Here is a 25,877-nt window from a genome sequence, read left to right on the forward strand (position 1 = left end):
CTAGGCCTTAGTCTTGATATAAGATATAAGTCTATTTGGCTCGGTTCTTGCAGCGCTGTAATGCACTTGTTCTGGCAGCAATAACCAATTTCCTCACTTTGCCAATCTGAGTTCCAGCATGTCCCTCATGCAGACTATCTCTTATTGCCAGCTGCAGTGTGTGCACAACACAACACATGTGATAAATAGGAGAGAGATGTGAAGCAGCTTCAGCAAGATTATCTCATTCTAAATGATCATTTTGCTGTTCTTCTGTAGTAAATGTCTGTTTGTTCCTCAGTTACAGGAGCAGGACTGTTGCTCCATCTCAAAGATACTGAATCTGATGTGCTCTTCTAGCTGCTGTTCTCCTTCATTATTCTCTTTCATCAGTTTGATTGTAGTTAACATGTTTGAAGAATTGTCAGATATAATAGCAAGAATCTGTTCTAGCAGTTCTGAGATGAGTGCAGGCGTTCCTTCTTTCCCAGTGTCTTTATACCCTTATCTGTAGAGGAGGAGCTTCACTACTTATCATGTTCATAAAGTGCAGTACCGATTCCTTTCAACTAAAAGCCTAGATCCTATCAGAATGGGGGGAGGGGTAGTGGAGTTGTTATGTCTTGGTATAAATGGTTGATTACACTTTGCATTATACAATTTTTGTAAATGTCAAAAACATAATACAAAATTATCTGATTAAAAGAAAAGCCTAGATACTTTGATCAGGAATATAATGGAAATTTACAGGGCATTTCATAACTTTCTGAAATTTTAATAAAAAAATATGAATCACATACTGCATTGAACTGCTATACCCAATTTATGATATGTTTTAGAAGTCGGAGTCGGTACTTTTTTAACCAATTATTTTTTATTACATTTTCATTGAAACATCAGGAATGTATTCAGCATACATCTTGAAAACACATTGTTTACTGTTTAGAGTCAGTACTTTTTATACCGATTCCAACTTCACCAAAATGGGCACTGACTCCGACTCCACAGCCCTGTGCTAAGCTACAGTTTTTGCAAAAGGGTCTTAAAGATTTAGGGTCAGCACACACGGCGAGTAATACAAAGCAAGTGGAATGCGATAAAAAAATCGCATTCCACTCAGAGCAATATTGCTCTATGGGGCAGCTCCCATGAGCGAATATTTTCTCAGCCTTAATCACACCGAGAAAACAGTCGCAGCATGCTGTGGGTGTAATGCGATCCTGTTTCACTCGCACGCGTTCAAGTCTATGGGGCGAGAGAAACATCACATTTCTCTTGCGTTACAACGATATAACGCGAGAGCAGTGCGATTCTCTCATCAGCCGGCAACAGAGGAGATGGGGAGATAAATCCCTCCCCTCCACAGCGCCGGCCCTCCCCTCTGCAGCTGTGGTCTGATCGCACGATTGGACCACAGTCGCATGACACTTGGCTCCTGCTGTCCTGCAAGAGTGTGCTGAGTGTCATACGAGCGCTCACACAAATCCCCGTGTCGCCTCAGCCTTAAAGCGACAGTGCCCAAAAAGTAATTCCTAAAGAGGCAACAACCATATAGTCACTAAGGTGAGGCAACCTGATAACTCGCTCTGAAGTCTGTAACTGGGGCCTCATTTATCAGAATTGCCTCATGGTAAGATCGTTCTGGTTGCCTATAGCCACTGCAGAAAAAACTGGAGCCTCATTTATGAAGATTGCATCACAGTAAGGCTATGTGCGCACGTAGCGTTCTGTCCCTGCAGAAATTTCTGCAGCGATTTGAACAGCACACGTGCGCTTCAAATCGCTGCAGAAAGAGTCCGTAATAAAAAAAAAAGCCGATTCCATGCGCTCTGAGTGCAGCCCCTCCTATAGACAGAGCGGGGAATGCATGCAGAGCTCATGGAATAAGTGACATGTCACTTCTTAGAACGCGCGCTTCGGGCAGCAGCCGAAGCGCTGCACTCTAATACGCCACGTGCGCACGTCTCCTGCATAATCTTCATAGATTTTGCTGGGGACGCAGGACGCATGCAGTTACGCTGCGGTGCAGATCGCAGCGTAACTGCATGCAAATACGCAACGTGCGCACATAGCCTAAGACTGTTCTGATTGCCTATAGCAACTAGAGTGCAGCTTTCAGCTGTGAAGCTGCTGACACAGTTGTTGCTCAAAGAGTTTTAAAGAATTAAAGCCAAAGCACCCAAAGAGTCACTCAAAAGGGGCAGCAACCATATAGTTGCTAAGGTGGCAAAACCTGATAAGTCGCTCTAATTAAACGTTTGTAATTATAGCAACTGCTGTAAATATCCCGTGCAGAAGTAATTGGGGTCTCATTTATTGAGAATGAAGATTTTAGTGAGAATTGCCTCATAGTAAGATCGGTCTGATTGCCTATAGCCACTGCAGGAATGACTTTGGCCTCATTTATGAAAATTGCCTCACAGATCACTCTGGTTGCCTATAGCTAAGTACAGGTTTCAGCATTGAAGCTGCTGAGGTAAAGTGAAAGCTGAGCTCTGATTGGTTGCTATAAACAACTAGAACAGTGACTGAGGCAGTCTTCATAATTGAGATTTGAGATCGTTTAGGACATTTTCTGTTTTCTATAGATTCACCTATTAGATCTCTCATCAGTGTGAGCTGATTACTGAGGGTCAAAATATTAAGGAATGATTTTTTTAAAATTCTGCCCCCAATAATAACCATCTATTGGGCAACTTAATCCAAAAGCTAAGAAAGCAAAACCATGTCAAACAGCTGAACAACACGAGTCCCAGGCGTGAAAGGAAACGGATGAGACAGGCTAAATTTGTAGAAACAGTAGTTGTTGTTTGCCTCAGTGTTACAACAAATATGTGGAAATAAACAACTGTTAATGCCAAACTAAAAAAAAAGAAAAGTTTAAAAAACAGATTTTTAGACCCTGATGTCAACTTCAGGGTGAAACTGAAAATATAATCTTAGCAAGCGTAACCAACAACTTAACATATAATCTTTTGCGAGCAATGCCGCGGATATTTTTCTAGTGTTATAATAAGTAATAAAGATATCAGTATTTTTTTTTAGTATTAATAATAATAATAATAATAATAATAATAATATTTGCACAAGCTCCTCTTGCATACAAAAAATTCAGGCACACACATATACAGTATATATACCATATTTTTGGAGGTTATAAGATGCACTTTTCCTTCCAAAAATTTGGGAGGAAAATAAGGGGTGTGTGTTAAAATCCGAATATAGCTTACCGGGAAATGGAGAATTGGCGTGGGAGGCTGTCTGTGAGGGTGGTTGGCTGCCTCTCTGTGCGGGCAGCCAGGTGCCTCTCTGTGCGGGGTGGCCAGCTGCCTCTCTGTGCGGGCTGCAGCCGGCTGGCTACCTCTCTGTGCTGGCGGCCAGCTGGGTGCCTCTTTGTATGGGCAGCCGACTGGATGTGCGGGCTGCAGTGGCAGTGCGGTAGGTGTCCCAGATACTCTTACTTAAAATAATGGATCCCGGAGTCAGTGCATGCGCAGATGGAGCTCTCGTCTGAAAGCTCTATCTGCGTATGCGCCGCTTCAGGCGCAATTTCTTTGAAGCCCAGACTGCCAACAGAGCATCTAGGACACCCGCCGCACTGGCCTTCTCCACATAGCCACCGCAGCTTCCACTGCCAGCACAGACCCGCCGCTACCAGCACAGATCCACCGCTGCCAGCACAGACCGCATCACTGTCAGCACAGACCCCACCAGCACCGCCCCTGCCTCCTGTGACTCCACTCCACCACCACTCACCCCCCCCCCATCTGGTAAGACAACACCAGAGTATAATATGGGCCCCATTTTTTTAACCTTTTTTATCTCTAAATTTGCATGTTATAACACAAAAAATACAGTGTGTGTGTATATATATATATATATATATATATACATACACACAGTACAGGCCAAAAGTTTGGACACACCTTCTCATCTCTAGAACAACTGTTAAGAGGAGACTTTGTGCAGCAGGCCTTCATGGTAAAATAGCTGCTAGGAAACCACTGCTAAGGACAGGCAACAAGCAGAAGAGACTTGTTTGGGCTAAAGAACACAAGGAATGGACATTAGTCCAGTGGAAATCTGTTCTTTGGTCTGATGAGTCCAAATTTGAGATCTTTGGATCCAACCACCGTGTCTTTGTAGAAAAGGTGAACGGATGGACTCTACATGCCTGGTTCCCACCGTGAAGCATGGAGGAGGAGGTGTGACGGTGTGGGGGTGCTTTGCTGGTGACACTGTTGAGAATTTATTCAAAATTGAAGGCATACAGAACCAGCATGCCTACCACAGCATCTTGCAGCAGCATGTTATTCCATCCAGTTTGCGTTTAGTTGGACCATCATTTATTTTTCAACAGGACAATGACCCCAAACACACCTCCAGGCTGTGTAACGGCTATTTGACTAAGAAGGAGAGTGATGGGGTGCTACACCAGATGACCTGGTCTCCACAGTCACCAGACCTGAACCCAATCGAGATGGTTTGGGGGTGAGCTGGACCGCAAAGTGAAGGCAAAAGGGCCAACAAGTGCTAAGCATCTCTGGGAACGCCTTCAAGACTGTTGGAAAACCATTTCCGGTGACTACTTCTTGAAGCTCATCAAGAGAATGTCTAGTAATGAAAGCAAAAGGTGGATACTTTGAAGAAGCTAGAATATAAAACATATTTTCAGTTGTTTCACATTTTTTAAGTCTTTCATTACACATGTTTTAATTAATAGTTTTGATGCCTTCAATGTGAATCTACAATTTTCAGAGTGCCGAAAATAAAGAAAACTCTTTGACTAAGAAGGTGCGTCCAAACTTTTGGTAGAATGAAAAGATTGAATACTTTTTACAGACGTTGCAAGCCTTAGTACTGTAGCTGTACAACTCCAGTCTTCTCACTTTTATATGGAATTCCTGCAAAGTTATTAGACCCCGTTTAGTGTCAAAGCTGTTGGATTGCAGGGCAGTGGGGATGTGATGAGGTTTTATGGTAGGATATTCAGTTAATCACAGTGGTTACAGGGCTTATAATCAGGAATCAACAGCTTAGTGTAAGAGATTCGGGGAATCTCCAATTTAAATGGCTGGCGTATTATGTAAAGCATAAACCATATGTGTGACATATATATAGACGGCACGTGGAGGTTATCCCAGTGACTCATTATGGAAACAGATACGCTTGTCAAATGCTGACAGGTATTCCAATATTAAAATTACATCTGACATGAGCAAGAAATGTCATCTGTGAGCCAAAATAACACATTTTATTTTCCATATTCCTCTGCATCTTTAGTAACTTTATACGGCTTATTTTAAACTTCTCCATGCAGAGACAAAGTCGTGTGAAGGTTATATGGATGAATGCTTCCATGTCTTCTTGTATTATAACATACTTTATCATTAAGACAGGTAGAGAACATCCCATCTCTTCTGTCATTCTGTCCTCTTGTCTCACACTCATGCTTCTTAGTAGTGCTAGCTTTGTTCTTATTCTTCCTATTATAATGTCTTACAGGAGTAAGGTCTCATATTTTAGAATATGCTCTACTTTATGTATGCAAGATTAAGTCCGCTTACCAGTTCTTGTGTAAATTGCTTTTCTCTTGTATTGTAAGTATATTCTTCTTAGGTGGAAGCCAGAAACATTGAAATTGCTAATTCAGTTTTGCTTTTTTGATAACTTACTTTCTGCATTTCTTGCATCATTGGGCTTGGGGTTATCTACATGCAAATAAGGAAGGAGATAATCACAACATGGATAGACATAATAAAGTTCTTCTCCAGCGTTACTTGTCTTCTAAAACAGTTTCCCTTCCTCCAAATCCAAATATCATTCGTATGTTAATTTATTTGTGCCTTATGGAAGATTTCTTAAAGGGAACCTGTCATCAGAAATTTCGCCAAAAAGCTAAAAGATTCCCCCTCTGCAGCTCCTGGGCTGCATTCTAGGAAGGTCCCTGTTATTATTGTGCCCCATGTGAGACCAAAATAAAGCCTTTATAAAGTTCTACCTTTTTGTATGCAGCTTCTGTAAATGTGTCACGGGGGCGGGCTCTCTGCCGTCCATTATTCTGCCTCCTGGTCCTGTATGCCGCCCCCATCGCTCCTTTCCATATCTGATGCACCGCCCACTGCTCCAGCCATCCCCGCGCATGCCCAGTGCCAGTCTCACAGGACTGAGCAGTGTGACCGCTGGTGACATGTGCGCAGGCAAGTGATTATGGGCGGGACTGTGACTGTTATCAGCAAGTACCCGCCCATAATCTCGTGAGCGCGCAAACCTCTCCAGCATTCACACTGAGCTCAGTGTAGATGCTAGACTGTATGGGCTGCTTCCAGGGATGACGTCCCTTTGTCATGTGATAGGGGCGTGTTCAAAATACTATCACATGACAAAGGGACGTCATTCCTGGAAGCAGCCCATACAGTCTAGCATCTACACTGAGCTCAGTGTGAATGCTGGAGAGGTTTGCGCGCTCACGAGATTATGGGCGGGTACTTGCTGATAACAGTCACAGCCCCGCCCATAATCACTTGCCTGCGCACATGTCACCAGCGGTCACACTGCTCAGTCCTGTGAGACTGGCACTGGGCATGCGCGGGGATGGCTGGAGCAGTGGGCGGTGCATCAGATATGGAAAGGAGCGATGGGGGTGGCATACAGGACCAGGGGGCAGAATAACGGACGGCAGAGAGCCCGCCCCCGTGACACATTTACAGAAGCTGCATACAAAAAGGTAGAACTTTATAAAGGCTTTATTTTGGTCTCACATGGGGCACAATAATAACAGGGACCTTCCTAGAATGCAGCCCAGGAGCTGCAGAGGGGGAATCTTTTAGCTTTTGAGCGAAATTTCTGATGACAGGTTCCCTTTAAATCACTAAATTCTGCAGCATGGATGAGTTTACCCAGCAACCACCTAAAAATCTACCAGTTGCAACCGAAGCCACCTAAAATCACCAGGAAAGCAGCTTTTGGGAGGCTTTGGTGAGCCTAAATGCACAATTAGGGTTCATGGAGGAGGTGAGAGGGCATGACTGAGTAAAAGGGGTAGGTGCATGGAAATGTTATAGTTCCTCCTGGATTGCAGCACTAAAAAGTTGACAAGACAGATGTGTTGCTGTCTTTTTTTTTTAGAAATTAACTAAACTTATGTAGCACCCCTGAGGCACTCAGGGCACTACAGGGAACTGCATCCTCATGGGGGTGCAGGACCTACCCCCTGGGACCTGGAACACAAGTGCCAGCAACACCAACACACTCCAAAATCCTAGTTACCATTCCACACCAAGGGGCACTGCCTAGTCAGACAAGGGGATGGCCACCTAGAGGGCAGAGCCAGACCAGGGAACTAGACAGCCTGGTGGGAGGGGACTAGGCAGAAGAGTAGTGCATAGTGAAGTGTACAAACGTGCCTGAGAGCTGGGTCGTGTAACGGTGACCCGGGGGCACAGGAGAGTGGCCGTCAGTGCAAGTACACCTGCGTATCACTGGGACCAGAGCACGCACAGGGCCCTAGGTCAGGCAACAGTTTCAGACGGCCTGGCAAATAGCTGCACAGTGAGGGGACCTCCATGGACCTCACTGACCCACCAATCCGGGGGCATCAGCAGTAAAGCAAGGATCAGAGTTCGTACACATACCTCCCTACAGGGTCCACACTGCCCGCCATACGGAGAAGGAGACTGCCACCGCAAAGGGACAGTCAGGCCCCAAATGCTCCACGCTACGGGGACTCAACCATTCTGAGCGTGTCGGGGAGAGAGCAACAGAGTCATCAACTGGCACTGAAAGTACAGAGACCTGAACCAGCTATCCAAGAGCCCACGAGTGAGTAGAGACTGTTAATTACAACCCTGGTGTGGCCTCCCTTTTTCCGGTATTTCCACCATACAGCTCCCTGGGCTCAGCCCTACCTGTGGAGGGCCTACCACCTCAGCTGCCATTACCACCAGCCCTAGGAGTAACCAATCCAGCAGCGGCGGGTCCCCCATATTAACTGCTACCCGCAGGTTGCGTCGCACAAATGACTTTATTCTCCCCTGTAAATACTCCCCATTAAAAGCACCCAGGGCACGGGACCGGGCAACGGCCACCACCCAAGTGACATTCCCCAGTAGTAAACCGCTCGGTACCGAGTACCCCTTTCCCTGGGAAACAACTTTCATTTTTGTTGTATAATAATTTTATGCAGCCAGGAAAGTTATAGAAGTGTCTTCTAAATCTCTGTTTTCCCCTAGTCTATTTTCCTTCCTTCAAAACATTAATTTGGAGTACAGATGATGGCAGTGAAGGGTTCAGCACCTGTCTCCTCCTATGAGTGTTGTGCTAATCAGAACAATCACCTGCAGCAGAGTTAGGGAGCTACAGGTGCTGAGATGATCCTTTCACTGCCATCATCTGTACTCCAAATAAGTTGTCACGATGACTGGGGTAGAGGGAAACCAGGGCACCTAAACTCACCCTGAAGCTAGGGGGCCCTACGCTATTCCTAACCTTAGGGATACGCCTAATGGTGGAGAAACCTGAGCGTCCTTCCTGACCTTGCTCCTGACCAGTCCTGATTTTATTCCTTTTCCCCTCTCCTCCCCTCAGAAAGGGAACAGACAGGAGTGTGTTGAAAACCAGAGTAATAGAAAGATGGGATAATCAAAACTCTGTTACTTAACACGCACACACAGAGGTATAAGATAATAAGAGATGAGGAGGAAAATAAGAGCAGGAAGGAAGCAGCAAGACAACAGGGATAAACTCCACAACCTCTCCAAGAAATAGCAACACTTTCATCAGAAATTCTGAGACACCAAAACTCACGGACCAACATAGAATATCCTATAGCTAGCATGGGTAGACGATTTCATCCAGCATAAATAGGAGGGGCAGATGTGATTGGCTTCCCTATAACATGTGATCACAGGAGCCAAACAAGCAGACTAGCAGAGATTAACTCTTGCTAGCCTGCCTATGAATCAGCCTCACAGCAGGTCAACGCCAATGACTGCCTGTGTTCATCTCAGACACCAGAAAAACCATCGGGCAGAGTGTCAGAATCTGCCATGTGAACAGAACCCGACACCACCACAACAGTCGGCGAAGTTTGTGCAATATTCTATCTCACATAAGTACATTCTGATATTAATTTCAGCTCAAGGCAAGCTCATAGGTTGGGAAAAAGATGGAAGCTGCGAATCCACTTACATGCATTATTTTTCCAGTAATGAGTGCAAATTCCCTAATGAAGTAATTTACAATGTTTCCTAACTTTCCATGCAGGACAAAATTATTAAACATAGCTAAAAATGTAGTAACTTTAAAAAAATCCTTCGTCTCTATTGAGATCCTACACAGTGTAAATACTATACCATGGGATGATTACTGGGTGGCCTTTTGAACATGATTAAGTTCTTCACTTGTTCATGGAAAGTTTGGTTTGCTGTTCAAGAGAATTCTTCAAGTTTTTAAACAAATTTAGTTTAGGTCTCTTTTCTTGGGAAAAAAAAAAGAAACAAAATGTTACACACAATAGGATAAAGATGCAAATTGTAAGAATACACAACAAAGGCAAAGATGAAAAGATTTACAAAAATATTAGCGGTTATTCTATCAGGCTGGGCATATGGCGCTGCAGTCCGAGAGAGACTGTGAAGAACGTGTCTAAATTGTTGGGGTCCCACTGACGGGAACTGCTGTTTTATTGCTCATTTTTCTTGCGGTAGCACTGATAGGGAAAATGAAGTATTACATGCCAAACACTAAAGTTAATGAGCCACCAATGGATCTCCGCAGCCAACAGCAGCTCCCAATTGCAGCCACTATAAACTTACATGTGAAGAAGTTGTCTGATCTAACTATATTACTGGAACTTTCTGGCATCCGACTGAGAGGTTTTTTTTATTGTTTGGCTCTGATTTTTTTAACTCTTTGATAGCTAATATATCTAATCTCTGAAGGACATGCATGGACCAAAAATGAAGAAAAATACCCTTTTGTAGATAAAGCATTGCCTACAGGGTGGACCCCAGGAATACAATCACAACATGAGTTAATTATATAAATCTCTCTCTGTAATAAACAGAAATTAGTGAACACTAGAACACTCTCAGCTGTTCATTGGCTCCATACAACCCCCTAAACGAAGGTTTGGAAAGTCATTTTCCACAGATTATAACTTATTTCACATAACAGTAAAAAAAAATATTTTTTTACTGGAACTAACAAATTGGGTGGTTTGTACTCCAACGTGGCAGCCGCCAATGTGACTTAAGAAGTTGGCAGTACAACTTTAAGGCAGTCAGGAAATACCAATATCTATGAGACATCTTTATATTGTATGCTTCGAGCTGAAAAGTCTGTTATGGCATAGCAATCCATGAGAAACACTTTAATGACATTTTAAAGCCAAAACGCAGAGTCTGCTAGCATTTAAGCCAGCTGGATCCCCAAAGAGTTAATTATCTCTTAGTTTTACTGTATGATACTGTACATCAGTTACCAACGCGCATATGTTACACACTGCGGATCTAGGCCAAGACGGTCAAATGGCTTTGACATCTTAAGTTTAAATTTACAAGATTAAGTCTAGAGTCTGCTATCTTTAAGTCTATGAAGAGGCATTTATTGGCTCGCCCATAACAAATCCATATATAAGGCTTCGTATGTAAACTGTTAAGTGTATTAAACTTGTTATTTAATATGAGAACATCCACTGCACATATGGTACAATTCAGACTAGAAAGCATCACCAGCTTATACATTGAAGGGCCTCATTTATCAAAACTGTATAAAAGAAAACAGTCTGTGGCATGAGCAACCAATCAGAGCTCAGTTTTAATTTCTCAAACAGGTCTGGTACAATGAAAGCTGCACTGTGATTGGTTGCTATGGGCAACATGTACAGTTTTTCTTTTAGACAATGTGCGCACGTTGCGTAAATTCATGCAGTTACGCTGCGCTTTGCAGCGCAGCGTAACTGCATGCGTCCTGCGTCCCCTGCACAGTCTATGGAGATTGTGCAGGGGCCGTGCGCACGTGGCGTCTCAGAGCGCAGCGCTTCGGCTACTGCCGAAGCGCTGCGCAAAAAGAAGTGACATGTCACTTCTTTCCTGCGCTTTGCCGGCAGCTCCTGCTCTGTCTATGGGAGGAGCTGCAGGCAGAGCGCATGGAATCGGCGCTCACTACGGACATTTCTGCAGCGATCTAAAGCGCACATGTGCTCTTCAGATCGCTGCAGAAATTTCTGCAGGGCTAGTACGCAACGTGCGCACATAGCCAGTTTTGATAAATCTGCCCCTATACATATATGTGTAGAAATTAAATGAATGATTTCACAAGTCACGGAATAAAATCTAATACAATTATGAGCTGCGGCCAGCACCAGTCAGCATTCCAGAATGCTGTATATAAGTGCCAGGCCACGCTGTATAATGTAAAAAAACACCTTTATGATACTCATCTAGGGGGCAGTCCGGTCCGATGGGTGTCGCTGCTCTCGGTCCTGTGCCTCCTCTATCTTGTGTGATCACCGTCCTCCTGCCCAGCCCCGTGTGCTTGACGTGTCCTGTGTCATTCACAGAGAAACCTTCATTGCGCTCCTGCTCATGCATACTTTGATGTGCCCGACTGAGGACAAATCAAAGTACTGTTGTATGCATGTGTGGGTGTTCTTTGATCTTTTCTCACGCCTGCACAATACAGTACTTTGCTCTGCCCTCAGCAGGGTAGATCAAAGTGCGCATGCGCAGGAGCGCAATGGAGGCCTCTCTGTGAATGACACAAGACATATCATGCACATGGGGCTGGGCAGAAGGTCAGTGATCGAAAGAAGACCAAGGTGCCAGACCGAGACCAGTGACACCAATCGGACTGAACCACCTCCTAGGAGGGTATTATAATGGTGTTTTGTACATTACACAGAGTGGCCTGGGCTCTTATATAAAGTATTCTGGAATGCTACATATAAGGGCTGACTGGTGCTGGCTGCAGCTCATAAGGGAAAAACCTGGTGGCAGATTCCCTTTAAAATGGTTGTCTCATGAAGACAAAGTGAACATATGCACTATTGGGGCATACAGACTTCATTAATGGTGGCCCTTTGCTTGGGTCACCCTTACTCTAGGGGATACAAACTAGCCATCCATTTTAATGTGCTTCTACCACTATGACCAGCTCCGGTTTCAAAAACTTTACGGTGATCATGTCATACCTGGATTGACTTTTTCTGCAAACTGGGTCTCAAAACCTAATGGCTCTTATGCTGCAAATCTCACTGTGCACTTATGATATAATGAATCACAGCTTTTTTAAACCTTAGGACCAGTATCAGAACTATAATGGAAAATCACGCCAGGATAAGACACATACCACTGACACTTAGCTCTATGGCCAGTATCGTATAACGGGCATTTGGCAGAATGGTCAACACTGTAAAGACAGGGTGTAGCACAACGCAACTAAAATTAAAATAAACTTTTCCAATTATTTCTTGACTACAGTTCTTAGCCAAACCTATGTGTCTCCATAGTAACAGCAAATAACCCATGTGTAGTCTAAACTTAGTCACCCTCTGTTACGGTTGCTGCGAGCGCTGGAGACTAAGTCCAGATTTCTTGCTACTGCACATGTGCGAGCGCTGGAGACTAAGTCCAGATTTCTTGCTACTGCACATGTGCGAGCGCTGGAGACTAAGTCCAGATTTCTTGCTACTGCACATGTGCGAGCGCCGGAGACTAAGTCCTGTCTTGGAGCCATTGCACATGTGCGGGTGACATCATCGCTGACACGAGGTCACATGTCTCTGACACCTTCTGTGCCGATTGGTCGCTGGTCATGTGCTTGTGACGCCTTGCTCGGTGATAGGCCAGCATGACGTCACTCCTGTCGTTCTGACAGCGGATTGGCTCTGGTGTCCTCCATCTTGGATGAGGCACAGAGTCTATATAAGACCCTGACACACGCCGCATGGCGCTCAGTCCTCTTGGTTCATGCATAAGAGTAGACGCTCTGTGCGCGTTCCTCTAGGCATTCCTCTGTCTATGCTAGGTGAGCGCTACCGGCAGGGTAGCGTTCTTATACCTTACAGCTTCGGCTGCTGTCCGTATCCTTACCTCTTAGGGGAGCGGACATAGGCAGGTGCCTGAGGCACATGGTCTGGCTGGGCCTTGTAATTCGACTCGTGGGTGGACGTTGCCGCTAGGGTAACCTTCCTTATACTGCGTGTGGCAGTTCTTCGTATCCTCGCACACTAGGGGAGTGAACAGAGGTAGGAGCTTTGTGCGGCTTACGCTGCTGTTCGTCTCTTTTGCACCACTAGAAGAGCGGACCTAGGTAGGTACCATTTCGCACACATTGCCTTTGTCTCTGTGATTATTAACAGAGATCATTCCACACACCCTCCAAGTAAGGGAGGAATTGCTTTACTTACTTATTATATCCTTCTGTGAGTTAACAGAGGTATTGCACTCTGCCATAGTCTGCACCAAAGTCTTTGCACGGTGGACCCTGACTGTCTGATACTCCTTTAGGTTATTATCAGACAGCCCCCCGTAACACCCTCCCTACCATATGTCCCTTGCTTTTTGCTATTGATTTGTCTGTTACCAAAAGCTGAAGAACTACTTTGCAGGATTAGGCTCCACATGGTTTATTTGTTACCATGGAAACACATACGTTTACTTTGAAACTGTAGAAATAAAACAAAACTAATAGATTTTTATTCAACAGTATTTACAAAACTCATTTATTTTTTAATCATTCAAGGAATAGAAAAGTATTGGTTGAAAATAGTGATGAGAGCGAGCACTACCATGCTCAGGTGCTCGGTACTCATAACGAGCAGTCGGATGATCGGACAGGCACAACTCATGCACTCAGTGTAATGGAAGTCAATGGGGAGCTCGAGCATTTTCCAGAAGATCTTCTGGAAAAATACTCGCGTTCCACATTGACTTCCATTATACTTGGTACAAGAGTCAAGCCAGTCCAAACGTCCGAGGCTGCTCGTTATGAGTCCCGACCATGCTAGTGCTCGCTGTCATCACTAGTTGCAAATCTTTAAAATATCAGAACTCTTGCATTTTTAGGATTACAAAGCCTCCATTTATCCTCCATTTGTGTTTTTAACCTTTTGTAATTAACTTGGGTTATTACTTTATTTGGAATGTAAGATTAGGTAACTCTTGTGCTTATTTTAGTTTTATCACCAAACTTTATAAGTGTGTGCCAGTGACTTTCAGCTGCTTGCTATGATCTGGCATCACCATAATGTGTTATTATATTTTGTGCTGCCCAGTATCTGCCATCATGTTTTGACTTAATCGGTGTCAATTGAGGTAATGAAATACAGAAGTGAGTTCAGATTTATTGTGCTGTCATTAAGCAATAGGAATTACGGTATAGAAGTGTAGCATTGAATTATAAACATTTGAAGCTTATATATTTAATATTGCAATTCGTAACATACCGTAGTTTGCTGACTATGACACGCAATTAACCAGAAGACTCAACCTAGGTTTTAGAGGAGGTAAATAAGAAAAAATAATTGAAGCAAAAAATGTGGTCATGACGCAGTGTATGAGGGGGGGGGGGGAATCTGCTGCTGACATTGTTATGGGGATAATGCCCCCCAATTTTATACTTATGTCCCCCATCCTGGGCCCCTTCCAATTATGTGTCCCCAATTCTGGTGTATGTGTAGTATTCGGTCCCCTTGATTTTTTCCACCTTTTCCCACATTTCAGGCTTCAAACATAAAGATAAAAATTAAAATTTTATGGTGAAGAATCGACAACAAGTGGGACACAATTGGGAAGTTGAACAAAATTGATTGCTTATTTTAAACTTTTTTAAAAAATAAATAACTGAAAAGTGGGGCATGTAATATTATTTGGCCCCTTTAAGTTAATACTTTGTGGCGCCACCTTTTGCTACGATTACAGCTGCAGTTGCTTGGGGTATGCGTCTATCAGTTTTGCACATCGAGAGATTGAAATTCTTGCCCATTCTTCCTTTGCAAATAGCTGGAGCTGAGTGAGGTTGGATGGAGAGCGTTTGTGAACAGCAGTTTTCAGCTCTTTCAACAGATGCTCGATTGGATTCAGGTCTGGACTTTGACTTGGCCATTCTAACACCTGGATATGCTTATTTGTGAACCATTCCATTGTAGATTTTGCTTTATGTTTGGGATCATTGTCTTGTTGGAAGACAAATCTCCGTCCCAGTCTCAGGTCTTTTGCAGACTCCAACAGGTTTTCTTCAAGAATAGTCCTGTATTTTCTTGTGGCTTGTGGCACACTTTAAGTGACACTTTTTATGAGTATCTTTGAGAAATGACTTTCTCCTTGACACTCTTCCATAAAGGACAGATTTGTGCAGTGTACAACTGATTGTTGTCCTATGGACAGACTCTCCCACCTCAGTTGTAGATCTCTGCAGTTCATCCAGAATGATCATGGGCCTCTTGGCTGCATCTCTGATCAGTCTTCTCCTTGTTTGAGATTAAAGTTTTGAGGGACAGCCAGGTCTTGGTAGATTTGCAGTGGTATGATACTCCTTCCAATGCAATATGATCGCTTGCACAGTGCTCTTTGGGATGTTTAACCCCTTCAGCCCCAGAGCGTTTTCCATTTTTGTTTTTTGCTCTCCTTCCAAGAGCCGTAACTTTTTTATTTTTCTGTCAATCTTGCCATATGAGGGCTTGCTTTTTGTGGGACGAGTTGTACTTTTAAATGAAACCATGAGTTTTACCATATAGTGTACTGGAAAACAGCAAAAAAATTCCAAGTGTGGAAAAACTGCAAAAAAAAGTGTGATTGCACAATAGTTTTTGGGATATTTTATTCACAGTGTTCACTATATGGTAAAACTGATGTGTCATTATGATGCCTGAGGTCGGTGCAAGTTTGTAGACACCAAACATGTATATGTTTACTTGTATCTAAGGGGTTAATAGAAATTCACAAGCTTGTGCAATAAAAGTGGCTTACGTTTTGCGCCATTTTCCGAAACCCGTAGCTTTCTCATTTTTTGGGTTCTATGGCTCAGTGACGGCTTAATTTTTGCATCTCAAGCTGACATTTTTAATTGTACCATTTTTGTGCAGATGCTACATTTTGATCGCCTGTTATTGTATTTTGCGTAAAACTTGCAGCGACCAAAAAATGTAATTTTGACGTTTGGAATTTTTTTGCCGCTATGCCATTTACCAATCAGATTAATTGATTTTATATTTTGATAGATCGGTGATTTGAACTTTTAGGTTTTTTTTTGTTTTTTTTAAACTTTTTTTTAACTTTTTTTTTATTTTACTAGTCCCTCTAGGGGGCTATATGGATCAACAATGTGATCGCTCTGCCCTATCTGCTGATCACAGCTACACAGCTGTAAACAGCAGATATGCTCACTTTCTGATTCACTCGGCTCCAGGCCGAGTGAAACCGAAAGTGACTCATGATAGCTACAGGCGTCCTCACATGACCCTGTGCTACCATGGAAACCACTGAAAGTCACATGATCACGCACGTGACTTCTGGTGGGGGCTGCATTAAGTGAAAATAATGGCGGCGCGCATATACATCTTGCTTCCAGACTTTGTCAGCGAGATGTAAGGGGTTAAATGTTGCGGTTGGAATGCGATTCCACTCGTAACATGCAGGCACACATGTTAGCTGTTAAATACAGCTGATATGTGCGCGGATTACCGCGACCTGCCCACGGCAGAGGGCAGGTATTAACCTCACACAATCTATGACGCATATATCCGTCATGGATCATGAAGGGGTTAAAGTCTTGGAAATCTTTTTGTGTTTTTTTTTAATCTTCTCCACAACAGTTTCATGGGTCTGCCTGTTGTGTTCCTTGGTCTTCATGATGCTATATGAGCTTTAAACAGAACACTGAGACTATCACAGAGCAGGTGCATTTATACGGAGACTTGATTACACACAGGTGGATTATATTTATCATCATTAGTCATTTAGGACAACATTGGATCATGCAGAGATCCTCAATGAACTTCTGGAGTGAGTTTGCTGCACTGAAAGTAAAGGGGCCGAATAATATTGGAGGCCCAAATTTTCAGTTTTTTATTTTTTAGAAAAGTTTAAAATAAGCAATACATTTTGTTCAACTTCACAATTATGTTTCATCTGTTGATTCTTCACCATAATATTTAAATTTTTATCTTTATATTTAAAGCTTGAAATGTGGAAAAAGGTTGAAAAAATCAAGGGGGCCGAATACTTTCGCAAGGCACTGTATGTTCCCCATCCTTGTGCCATCCTGGTACATATGATCCATATCCAGGTATATATGGCCCTCATCCTAGTACATGTGGCCCTCATCCTGGTATACATGTCCAAATCCTTATATATATGGTCCTCATCCTGGGCCCATTCTGGAATATCTGATCCCCATCATGGTATATATATGACTCCCATCCTGGTATGAATGTCCTGCTGAAATTACTTTTGGGGTATGTCTCTTAACAGCTTCGCACATCTAGAGGCTGACATTGTTGCCTATTCTCCTGTGCAAAATAGCTCTATCTCAGTGGTATTGCATGGAGAGCATCTAGGAACAGCAATTTTCAATTCTTGCCACAGATTCTCAATGGGATTTAGGTCTGGACTTTGATTGGACTATCCACACACATGAATAGTGTTTGATCTAAACCAGTCCATTGTAGCTCTGGCAGTATGTTTAAAGTCCTTGTCCTGCTGGAAGGTGAACTTAGGTTTTCCTCCATGATTACCTTGTGTTTAGCTTCATTCATCTTTCCATCCGTTTCTATCTAAGTTCTCTGTCTCTGATGAAGAGAGGAGGAGATAGCTACTTCCTCATGCCTAATGACAATGTTAGATTACACTTCCTAGCATTTATTGTAGGTGATAGCCTAGGGTGAACATGCTCATCATGGTCTGGTTTGACACTACCACAATGTACAATTAAGCATTTCTTCACTGTTACTAAATAATTTTTCAGACATTTTATATAGATCCACCTCTTCCGACAAGTGTACAACCCACAATAACTCTCAGACCAGTACACCACTGCGCAACCAGCTCTGTCCTCACCTACTGTACCCTCACCCATCCCCTGTAGACTGTGAGCCCTCGCGGGCAGGGTCCTCGCAGTCTGTTTATGTCATGTTCATGATTGTTGTAGTTGTTTTTATGCATACCTTTTTCACTTGTAGAGGGTCATGGAATAAATGGCGCTATAATCATAAATAATAATCAAAGATGGTCTTGTATTAAAGGTGTTATCCGCTACTCAGAAAACCCCTTCTCAATCCCTATGTTTCCCTCCAACAAAATATTGAAACCTATAGTCACCCCTGGTGACGGAACCATTCCATTGGTGACAGCACTGCCTCTCCCGGGGCTCGTGTGATATTGTTATATCAAGTGAACCATGTGGACAATTAGGGCTGGCTTCACTCCTTTCCTACAGATGTAGTTGACATCTGAAGGAGGTGAGAGAGCAGACGCAGCTCTACCTTCCTTCAGATTTCTGATTCGTCCAAAGGAGGTGAGAAAGAAACCAGCGATTGGCTGCAGGGATTACGTGACATGGCATAACCATGTCACGTGATCCCTAGGAGCGGCAGTGCAGGAGAGTACAGGTGTTATTATTATGTTGGGAGGAAACATAAGAATGAGAAGGCATTATCCAAGTATTGTACAAATCCTTTTAAAGGAGGATTAGGATTAGTTCTCGCCGTTATAATTGATTTAAAAAGAGAGTAAAGGCCCAGTCACACACAACGACTTACCAGCGATCCCGAAAACGATGCGACCTGATAGGAATCGCAGGTAAGTCGCTGGGAGGTCGCAGGTGAGATGTCACACAGTCAGATCTTACCAGCGATGCAGGAACAATACAGGTCGCAGTAGCGACCTGCATAACGATCTCAGCAGTCACTGTGACCCTGTCACACAGTATCAAACACAGCGATGTGTCCTGCCCAGCAGTACATCGCCTTTGAAGAAAATGACCTGGACCATTCAGCAACGACTAGCGATCTCACAGCAGGGGCCTGATAGCTGGTAGGTGTCACACATAACGAGATCGCTAACGGGATAGCTACTGCGTCACCAAAATGGTGACTCATCTGCGATCTCGCTAGCGATCTCGTTATGTGTGACAGTACCTTAAGGGTACCTTCACACTTTAGCGATGCAGCAGCGATCCGACCAGCGATCTGACCTGGTCAGGATCGCTGCTGCATCGCTACATGGTTGCTGGTGAGCTGTCAAACAGGCAGATCTCACCAGCGACCAGTGACCAGCCCCCAGCCAGCAGCGACGTGCAAGCGACGCTGCGCTTGCACGGAGCCAGCGTCTGGAAGTTGCGGACACTGGTAACTAAGGTAAACATTGGGTATGGTTACCCGATGTTTACCTTAGTTACCAGCTCACACCGCTTAGCTTAGTGTGTGCAGGGAGCAGGAGCCGGCACCGGCAGCGTGAGAGCTGCAGAGGCTGGTAACGAAGGTAAATATCGGGTAACCACCTTGGTTACCCGATGTTTACCTTGGTTACAGCTTACCGCAGGCTGTCAGACGCCGGCTCCTGCTCCCTGCACATTCAGGATTGTTGCTCTCTCGCTGTCACACACAGCGATGTGTGCTTATCAGCGGGAGAGCAACAATAAAAAAACGAACCAGGGCTGTGTGTAACGAGCAGCGATCTCACAGCAGGGGCCAGATCGCTGCTCAGTGTCACACACAGCGAGATCGCTAATGAGGTCACAAAAAACGTGACTCAGTAGCGATCTCGCTGTGTGTGAAGTACCCCTAAGGAAGACCAATAGATTGGCAGAGAAAGAAACCCATTAGAGATGATACATACAGCAGATAGCTACTGTACTTCCTTTTTCAGAAATCTTTAAAAAAAATCTGAACACTTTTAAAAATGGTTTGTGTCACACAGTAAAAAAAAAAATAGTTATCTATAGATGGAGAGATCTGTTGGGAGGTTGTTCTTCCTACAGATTTAGCCCATTTGAAAACATACTGAAAGCTTTTTTTTTTAATGGATATCTATATTATATGCAAGTTCTATGTAGTCACAGTTACTGACCATTGTAGTAGAATGTCTGTTTCATTTTGACATCTAAAATTCATTATACAATCCTTGAAAAAAAGTCCTTGATAAAATCTTACCTAAACCAATATGTCTGTGTCTTATTGGCACAGTACTTTCTCAACACAGTCTTTAGTAAGATCAAAGTGAAATTCTTGGATTCTGGCCTTTGTTAAAGATGTGCGACATTGTAAAAAGTAAATGAGAAGAGCAGTATGTTTATATCAGGAATATTCCGTACAGAGAATATACTTACGACTGGGATCACGAGCAAAGATAAGTCTGAGATATATAATGGAAAAGCTAGATGACATGGCTGTCAGTACAACTTGAATAGCAAGCATAAGGAGCATCCCATCTAATCAGCTTAAAGCTATGTTCATTTGTTGCATTTTTGCCCCTTGTTTTGTTGCTTTTTCTATTTTTAATGAAAATATAAAAGTTCTTTGTTGGGGATAAGAAGTTCCCTATTCTGCCTATCGATATGGATCCCACCCATGTGATATCCACCAATTACCTATACTGTCTTGTTTTTGCACCCCTTTAACTACTTGAAAATAATAAACTGAGTATTCATTTTAGAAAGAACTACAAGCATGTGCATTTCCACAACAGCACTTGGAAAAAAATAGTAAAAAAGATTGAGCCAGAAAACACAGAATGATACAACTATATATAGGAGCTCACCTCCCTACCTTCCCTGCACAGAGACCTTTGCACAGATCACACAGCAGGCCCAAAACACTCTTACATAAAAGAAGTTTTTTTTATATTTGGCTGTCTGATGGAATGAATATCTCTAGAATTGCAGTATACAGATCAAAGAATCTACTCAAGCCCCACGACTGTCCTTATTGTCATGTAAAAATAAAATAAAAAAAATTAAATATGAAAACTTAAAAACAATTTTAAAAAAGTGCATATTTTTAATTATTTAAAGAATACTTTGAATTGCTTCAGTAAACGGTATTGATCAATTTATGTTAACTATTAAAGACAGATAATTTAATGATAAAGGATAAAAGTCCCTTAAATACTAAATCGCCACTACACCTGGGAGATGTAATTTCAAAAATGTGGTCACTTGAGGGGGTTTTTGCTGTTCTCGCACTTCAGGGCTCTGGAAATGGAGTACATATTGTAAGAAAATCTGTGCTCCAAAAATCAAACGTTGTTCCTTCCCTCTCAAGCCCTACGGTGCGGCCAAGCAGGACTGTACAGTCACATGTGGGGTATTGCCATGTTCAGGAGAAATTGTGTATCATATTTTGGTGCCTTTTTTACCTATTGTGAAAATTGGAAATCTGGGGTTAAAACAACATTTTAGTGTTAAAATTTATTTTTTTTTTTTTCACTGCCCAATAGTATAAAAACTTTTGACACACATGTGGTGTCAATATTCTCATTGCACCCCTGGATGAATTAATTGAGGGGAGCAGTTTGTAAAATTGGGTCAATTGTTGAGAATTTCTGCTGTTCTGGCAACTCAGGGTTTCTGCCAAAGTGACATGGATCTCGCAAACCATTTCAACTAAATCTGAACTCAAATATGGTGTTCCTTCCCTTCTTGACTTTGTACTGTGCCTCAAATGTAATTTTCAACTACATATGAGGTATTGGTATACTCAAGATGAATTGCAAAACAAATTGTACTATGCATTATTTCCTGATATCCTTGTGAAAATAAAAGATTTGGGGGTTAAAGCAACATTTTTGTGGTAAAAAATGTTTTGTTTTTATTTTTGCGGGTCTACGTTATAAAATTCTGTGAAGCAAATGGGGGTTCAAAGTGCTAACCAAACATCTAGATAAATTCCTTGAGTAGTCTTGTTTCCAAAATGTGGTCACTTGTGGGGATGCTTCACTTTTTAGGAACATCAGCTGCTCTCCAAACACGACATGAGTCCGCTAACAATTCCTGCTATTTGTACTTTCAAAAGGCACTCCTTCCCTTCAGAGCCCTCCCATGCACCCAAACAATAGATTTCCACCACATATGGGGTATCAACATAGTCAGGTGACATTGCACAACAAAATCAAAAAGGGTGCTCACTGTCAACAATCTCAGAATCACTGGGATCCGTTGAAGCGTTACAGAGTTATTACATCATAAAGTGACACTGTTTAGAATTGAAAAAATTGGCCCGGTCAGGAAGGTGAAAACAGGCTCAGGTGTGAAGGGGTTAAGGATGCAAAAAGTGGTATATAAAACCTGACTATTTGTATACAATATGTAGAAACTTCAGCACTGAGATGACGATAAAGGAAGGATCTTGATGCAATACATTTTTTTTTTATTTTGATCCAGCAAGAAAATGTTCAACATTTCGACCAACAATGGTCTTTACTAAGGACATTTGTGGTATTGGAGAGCCTGGTATGAGATGATACGGTTGTCAGCACGCCGCGAGTATTGGTGGTCGAAATGATGGCCATTTTCTTGCCAGATGAAAAAAAATCACTTATTGTATCAAAATCCTTTCTTTATTATCAATTCAGTGCTGAGGTTTCTATCTACATTATGTTGCTCCGTTGCAACTGCCACTCAAAAAGCTGACGATTTTTTAAAGTTTATTTCTTGGATTTGAAAGCCTAAACATCCGAACTGACCACTAATGGTATGTAGATAAGCAGCCTGATAGCTCCATTATAGCACTGGCTTTAGCTTGTATGCGAAAATCCTGGTGATTGCTTGCCTTTAAATTTAATTTAAAAGTAGCAACAAATCCAGCTCACCATTTCTGTATCCACTCTCTGTTCAGAACCCGGACAAAGGCCCTGCCATGGCCTGACAATTGAACAAGTAACACAGGAAAGTCCAGCTCAAATGAACAGTTTCTTCTTTATTTCTTGAGGATTTCAAGTACATGGGACATCAAAATTTTCACGAGAAAGTCGCTATAATGGCATATGCATCAACACGTTTCTGCTGTGTTTCCACCCTTCATCATGATAAAGGGTGGAAATTCTCAGGAAATAAAGAAGAAACCGTTCATTTGAGCTGGACTTTCCTGTGTTGCTTTAAATCTAAGTTCACCTTCTATCACTGCCGCTCTGGTCAGTCTTGCCGACTTGTGAATGGCTGGTAGCTCTAGTGTTTTATGGAGTGTGATGGAGGTCACAACTCAATACAACTATATAGGAGCCTCGTTCTGGCTGTCATAGAGATGCATTGGAGCTTGTGACTTAACTTCTGACTTCTGACCAGTCAGAAGTTACTGTCACAAGATGGCGCCGGAAGACCAGAGTTGTCCAATAGTGGACACCCACTTTAAGTATCTGGGCAACATCTACAGTATCTATCTATCTATCTATCTATCTATCTATCTATCTATCTATCTTTGCCCTTCACATCTCTCCACTTCTAATGTGAATGTATACTTTCTTTATTTGTATACTTCCTAATTTTAAAACCTCATGGATCACGTCTTTGCTCTTCTGTTTGTAGGTATAAAAAAAAAAATCCTCCTTGCTTTTGGGAGTACAGCATGTCATACGATTCTCAATCATTATTGAACAGATATGTATCCCATATGCTAATTTTCATTCTTCTTGTCTAATGCTTTCATTATGTCTGAACAAAATAAAAAGAAAATTTACAAAAAGCTTTTAGGTAAAATGCATCTCTGCAAAAATGACAAAATTTCAATGAGTCAAAGGAAAGGCAGAGAGAATATAAAAGGTTCATTCACATCTAGACTGGATTGGTAACAAAAGAGCAACATTTGTAAAATTGCTGTTTTATCATAGGCATTTATTTCACATTGGATGCAATTTAGTGCAAATAACTGGAAAATGCAGTGGCCGGCAAGTGGATTAAATCAGGCGAAACAGCAGATGAGCCCATCCTAAAGAAAATACATATTTCAGTCTGGTTATGCCCTGGAAAGCAGCGTGATGTCCGTGAAGTAAACATCACAAATTATACAGTTTCCTATTCCGATAGCACCAAGATGAACCTGTAGGGAAGTTTATTATTAGGTCATGAGCAGCATATGAACTCTCATTTGTATATTTCCAATGCAAACGGAGACAGAGTGGGAAATAATGCACATTAGGATGTTTTCCCATTTAGAAAATGTGTGCTAGTTTGAGGAAATAATGCATTTTTATGATATTGGAAAATGGCAAATATTTATAGATGTACTAAACTGCTCAACATTTACCATGTTCTTCATCTGAGAATTTAAAATCATAAAGAAAAATCCTAAAACTTTTGTTTATTGAGTGTCCCAGATGCTCTGTCGGCAGTCTGGACTTCAAAGAAATGGCGCCCAGAGTCGGCATGTCCCAGATTTAGCTATCGACTCAATCAAAAGCCGAAATCTCATCTGCGCACGTGCTACCTCCAGACCCCATTTTCCTTAAGTCCGCTGCTGGGAGATCAATGGGCCAGAGGCAACGCGTGTGCAGCAGAGATCTTCAGCCAAGAGCTCCATCTGCGCATGCGCCGTTTCCGGGCGCCATTATTGTAAAAAAGGACATGTTAAATCAAGGTGTGTCTTCTAATTAGCATCACAGGTGTTTACAATCTTGTAATCAGTCAGTGGGCCTGTATATAGGGCTACAGATACTCACTGTGCTGTTTGGTGACATGGTGTGTACCACACTCAACATGGACCAAAGAAAGCGAAGCAAAGAGTTATCTAAGGAGATTAGAAAGAAAATTATAGACAAGCATGTTAAAGATAAAGGTTATAAGACCATCTCCAAGTAGCTTGATGTTCCTGTGACTACAGTTGCACATGTTATTCAGAAATTTAAGATCCATGGGACTGTAGCCAACCTCCCTGGACATGGCCGCAAAAGGAAAATTGATGACAAATCAAAGAGACTGATTATACCAATGGTAACAAAAGAGCCCAGAAAAACTTCTAAAGAGATTAAAAGTGAACTTCAAGCTCAAGGACCATCAGTGTCAGATCGCACCATCCGTCGTTGATTGAGCCAAAGTGGACTTCATGGGAGACAACCAAAAACCAACCTTCAAACATGAGAGAACTGGAACAGTTTGCTCTTGAGAAGTGGGCCAAAATACCTGTCAAGAGGTGCAGAAGTCTCATTGACAGTTACAGTAATCGTTTCATTGCAGTGATTTCCTCAAAAGGTTGTGCAACAAAATATTAAGTTATGGGAACCATCATTTCTGTCCAGGCCTATTTCATGAGTTTTATTTTTTTTTTTTTTAAATTCTGTGGAAGCAGAAAAGCAATGTCTAACTTTTATTTGTTAATTTTCATAGCTTTTTTTTATTTATTATTACTTTTGTCAAATTCGAGTTATTTCTGTGACCATTGTGGGTTTTTCTTTCATTAAACGAAGGGTACCAACAATTTTGACCACATGTGTATATTCTGAAAAATACGGTACCTATTCAAGGGATTTTGCCAGACTAAGGATTAGGTCATCAATATCAGATCATGGAGGTCTAGAAGTACAAAGTGCATAGAGCCAGATCACCATAGGTCAGTATACTGCATAGTGGTTGTTCTTGACTACTGTAGCTCAGTTGTTATTTACTTCATTGGGAGCTAAACTGCATAGTCCAGAACAGACACTACCTGGTGTTTGGAGCTCTGATATTCCACTCCTGTACAATGTATGTCCAGTGGCCGTGGGACCTGATAACAGCTAATCAGTAGAGGTGCTGGGTGTGGGATCTGATATTTATGACCTATAGCCCAGAACAGACACTACCTGATGTTCGGAGCTCTCATATTCCAGTCCCATACATTGCTCATCCAGTGGCCGTGGGACCTGGTAACAGATAATCAGTAGAGGTGGTGGGTGTGGGATCTAATATTGATGACCTATAGCCCAGAACAG

The 25,877-nt window shown here is 42.4% G+C and overlaps 1 protein-coding gene across 6 annotated transcripts in view; it reads left to right on the forward strand.

The window, feature by feature from the left end:
- SLC8A1 (solute carrier family 8 member A1) overlaps positions 1-25,877 on the forward strand; it is a 446,495-nt gene that overhangs the window by 418,029 nt on the left and 2,589 nt on the right. The window lies entirely within an intron of this gene.

The sequence above is a fragment of the Anomaloglossus baeobatrachus genome, chromosome 3 (assembly GCF_048569485.1).
Source record: "Anomaloglossus baeobatrachus isolate aAnoBae1 chromosome 3, aAnoBae1.hap1, whole genome shotgun sequence".
Lineage (NCBI taxonomy): Eukaryota > Metazoa > Chordata > Amphibia > Anura > Aromobatidae > Anomaloglossus > Anomaloglossus baeobatrachus.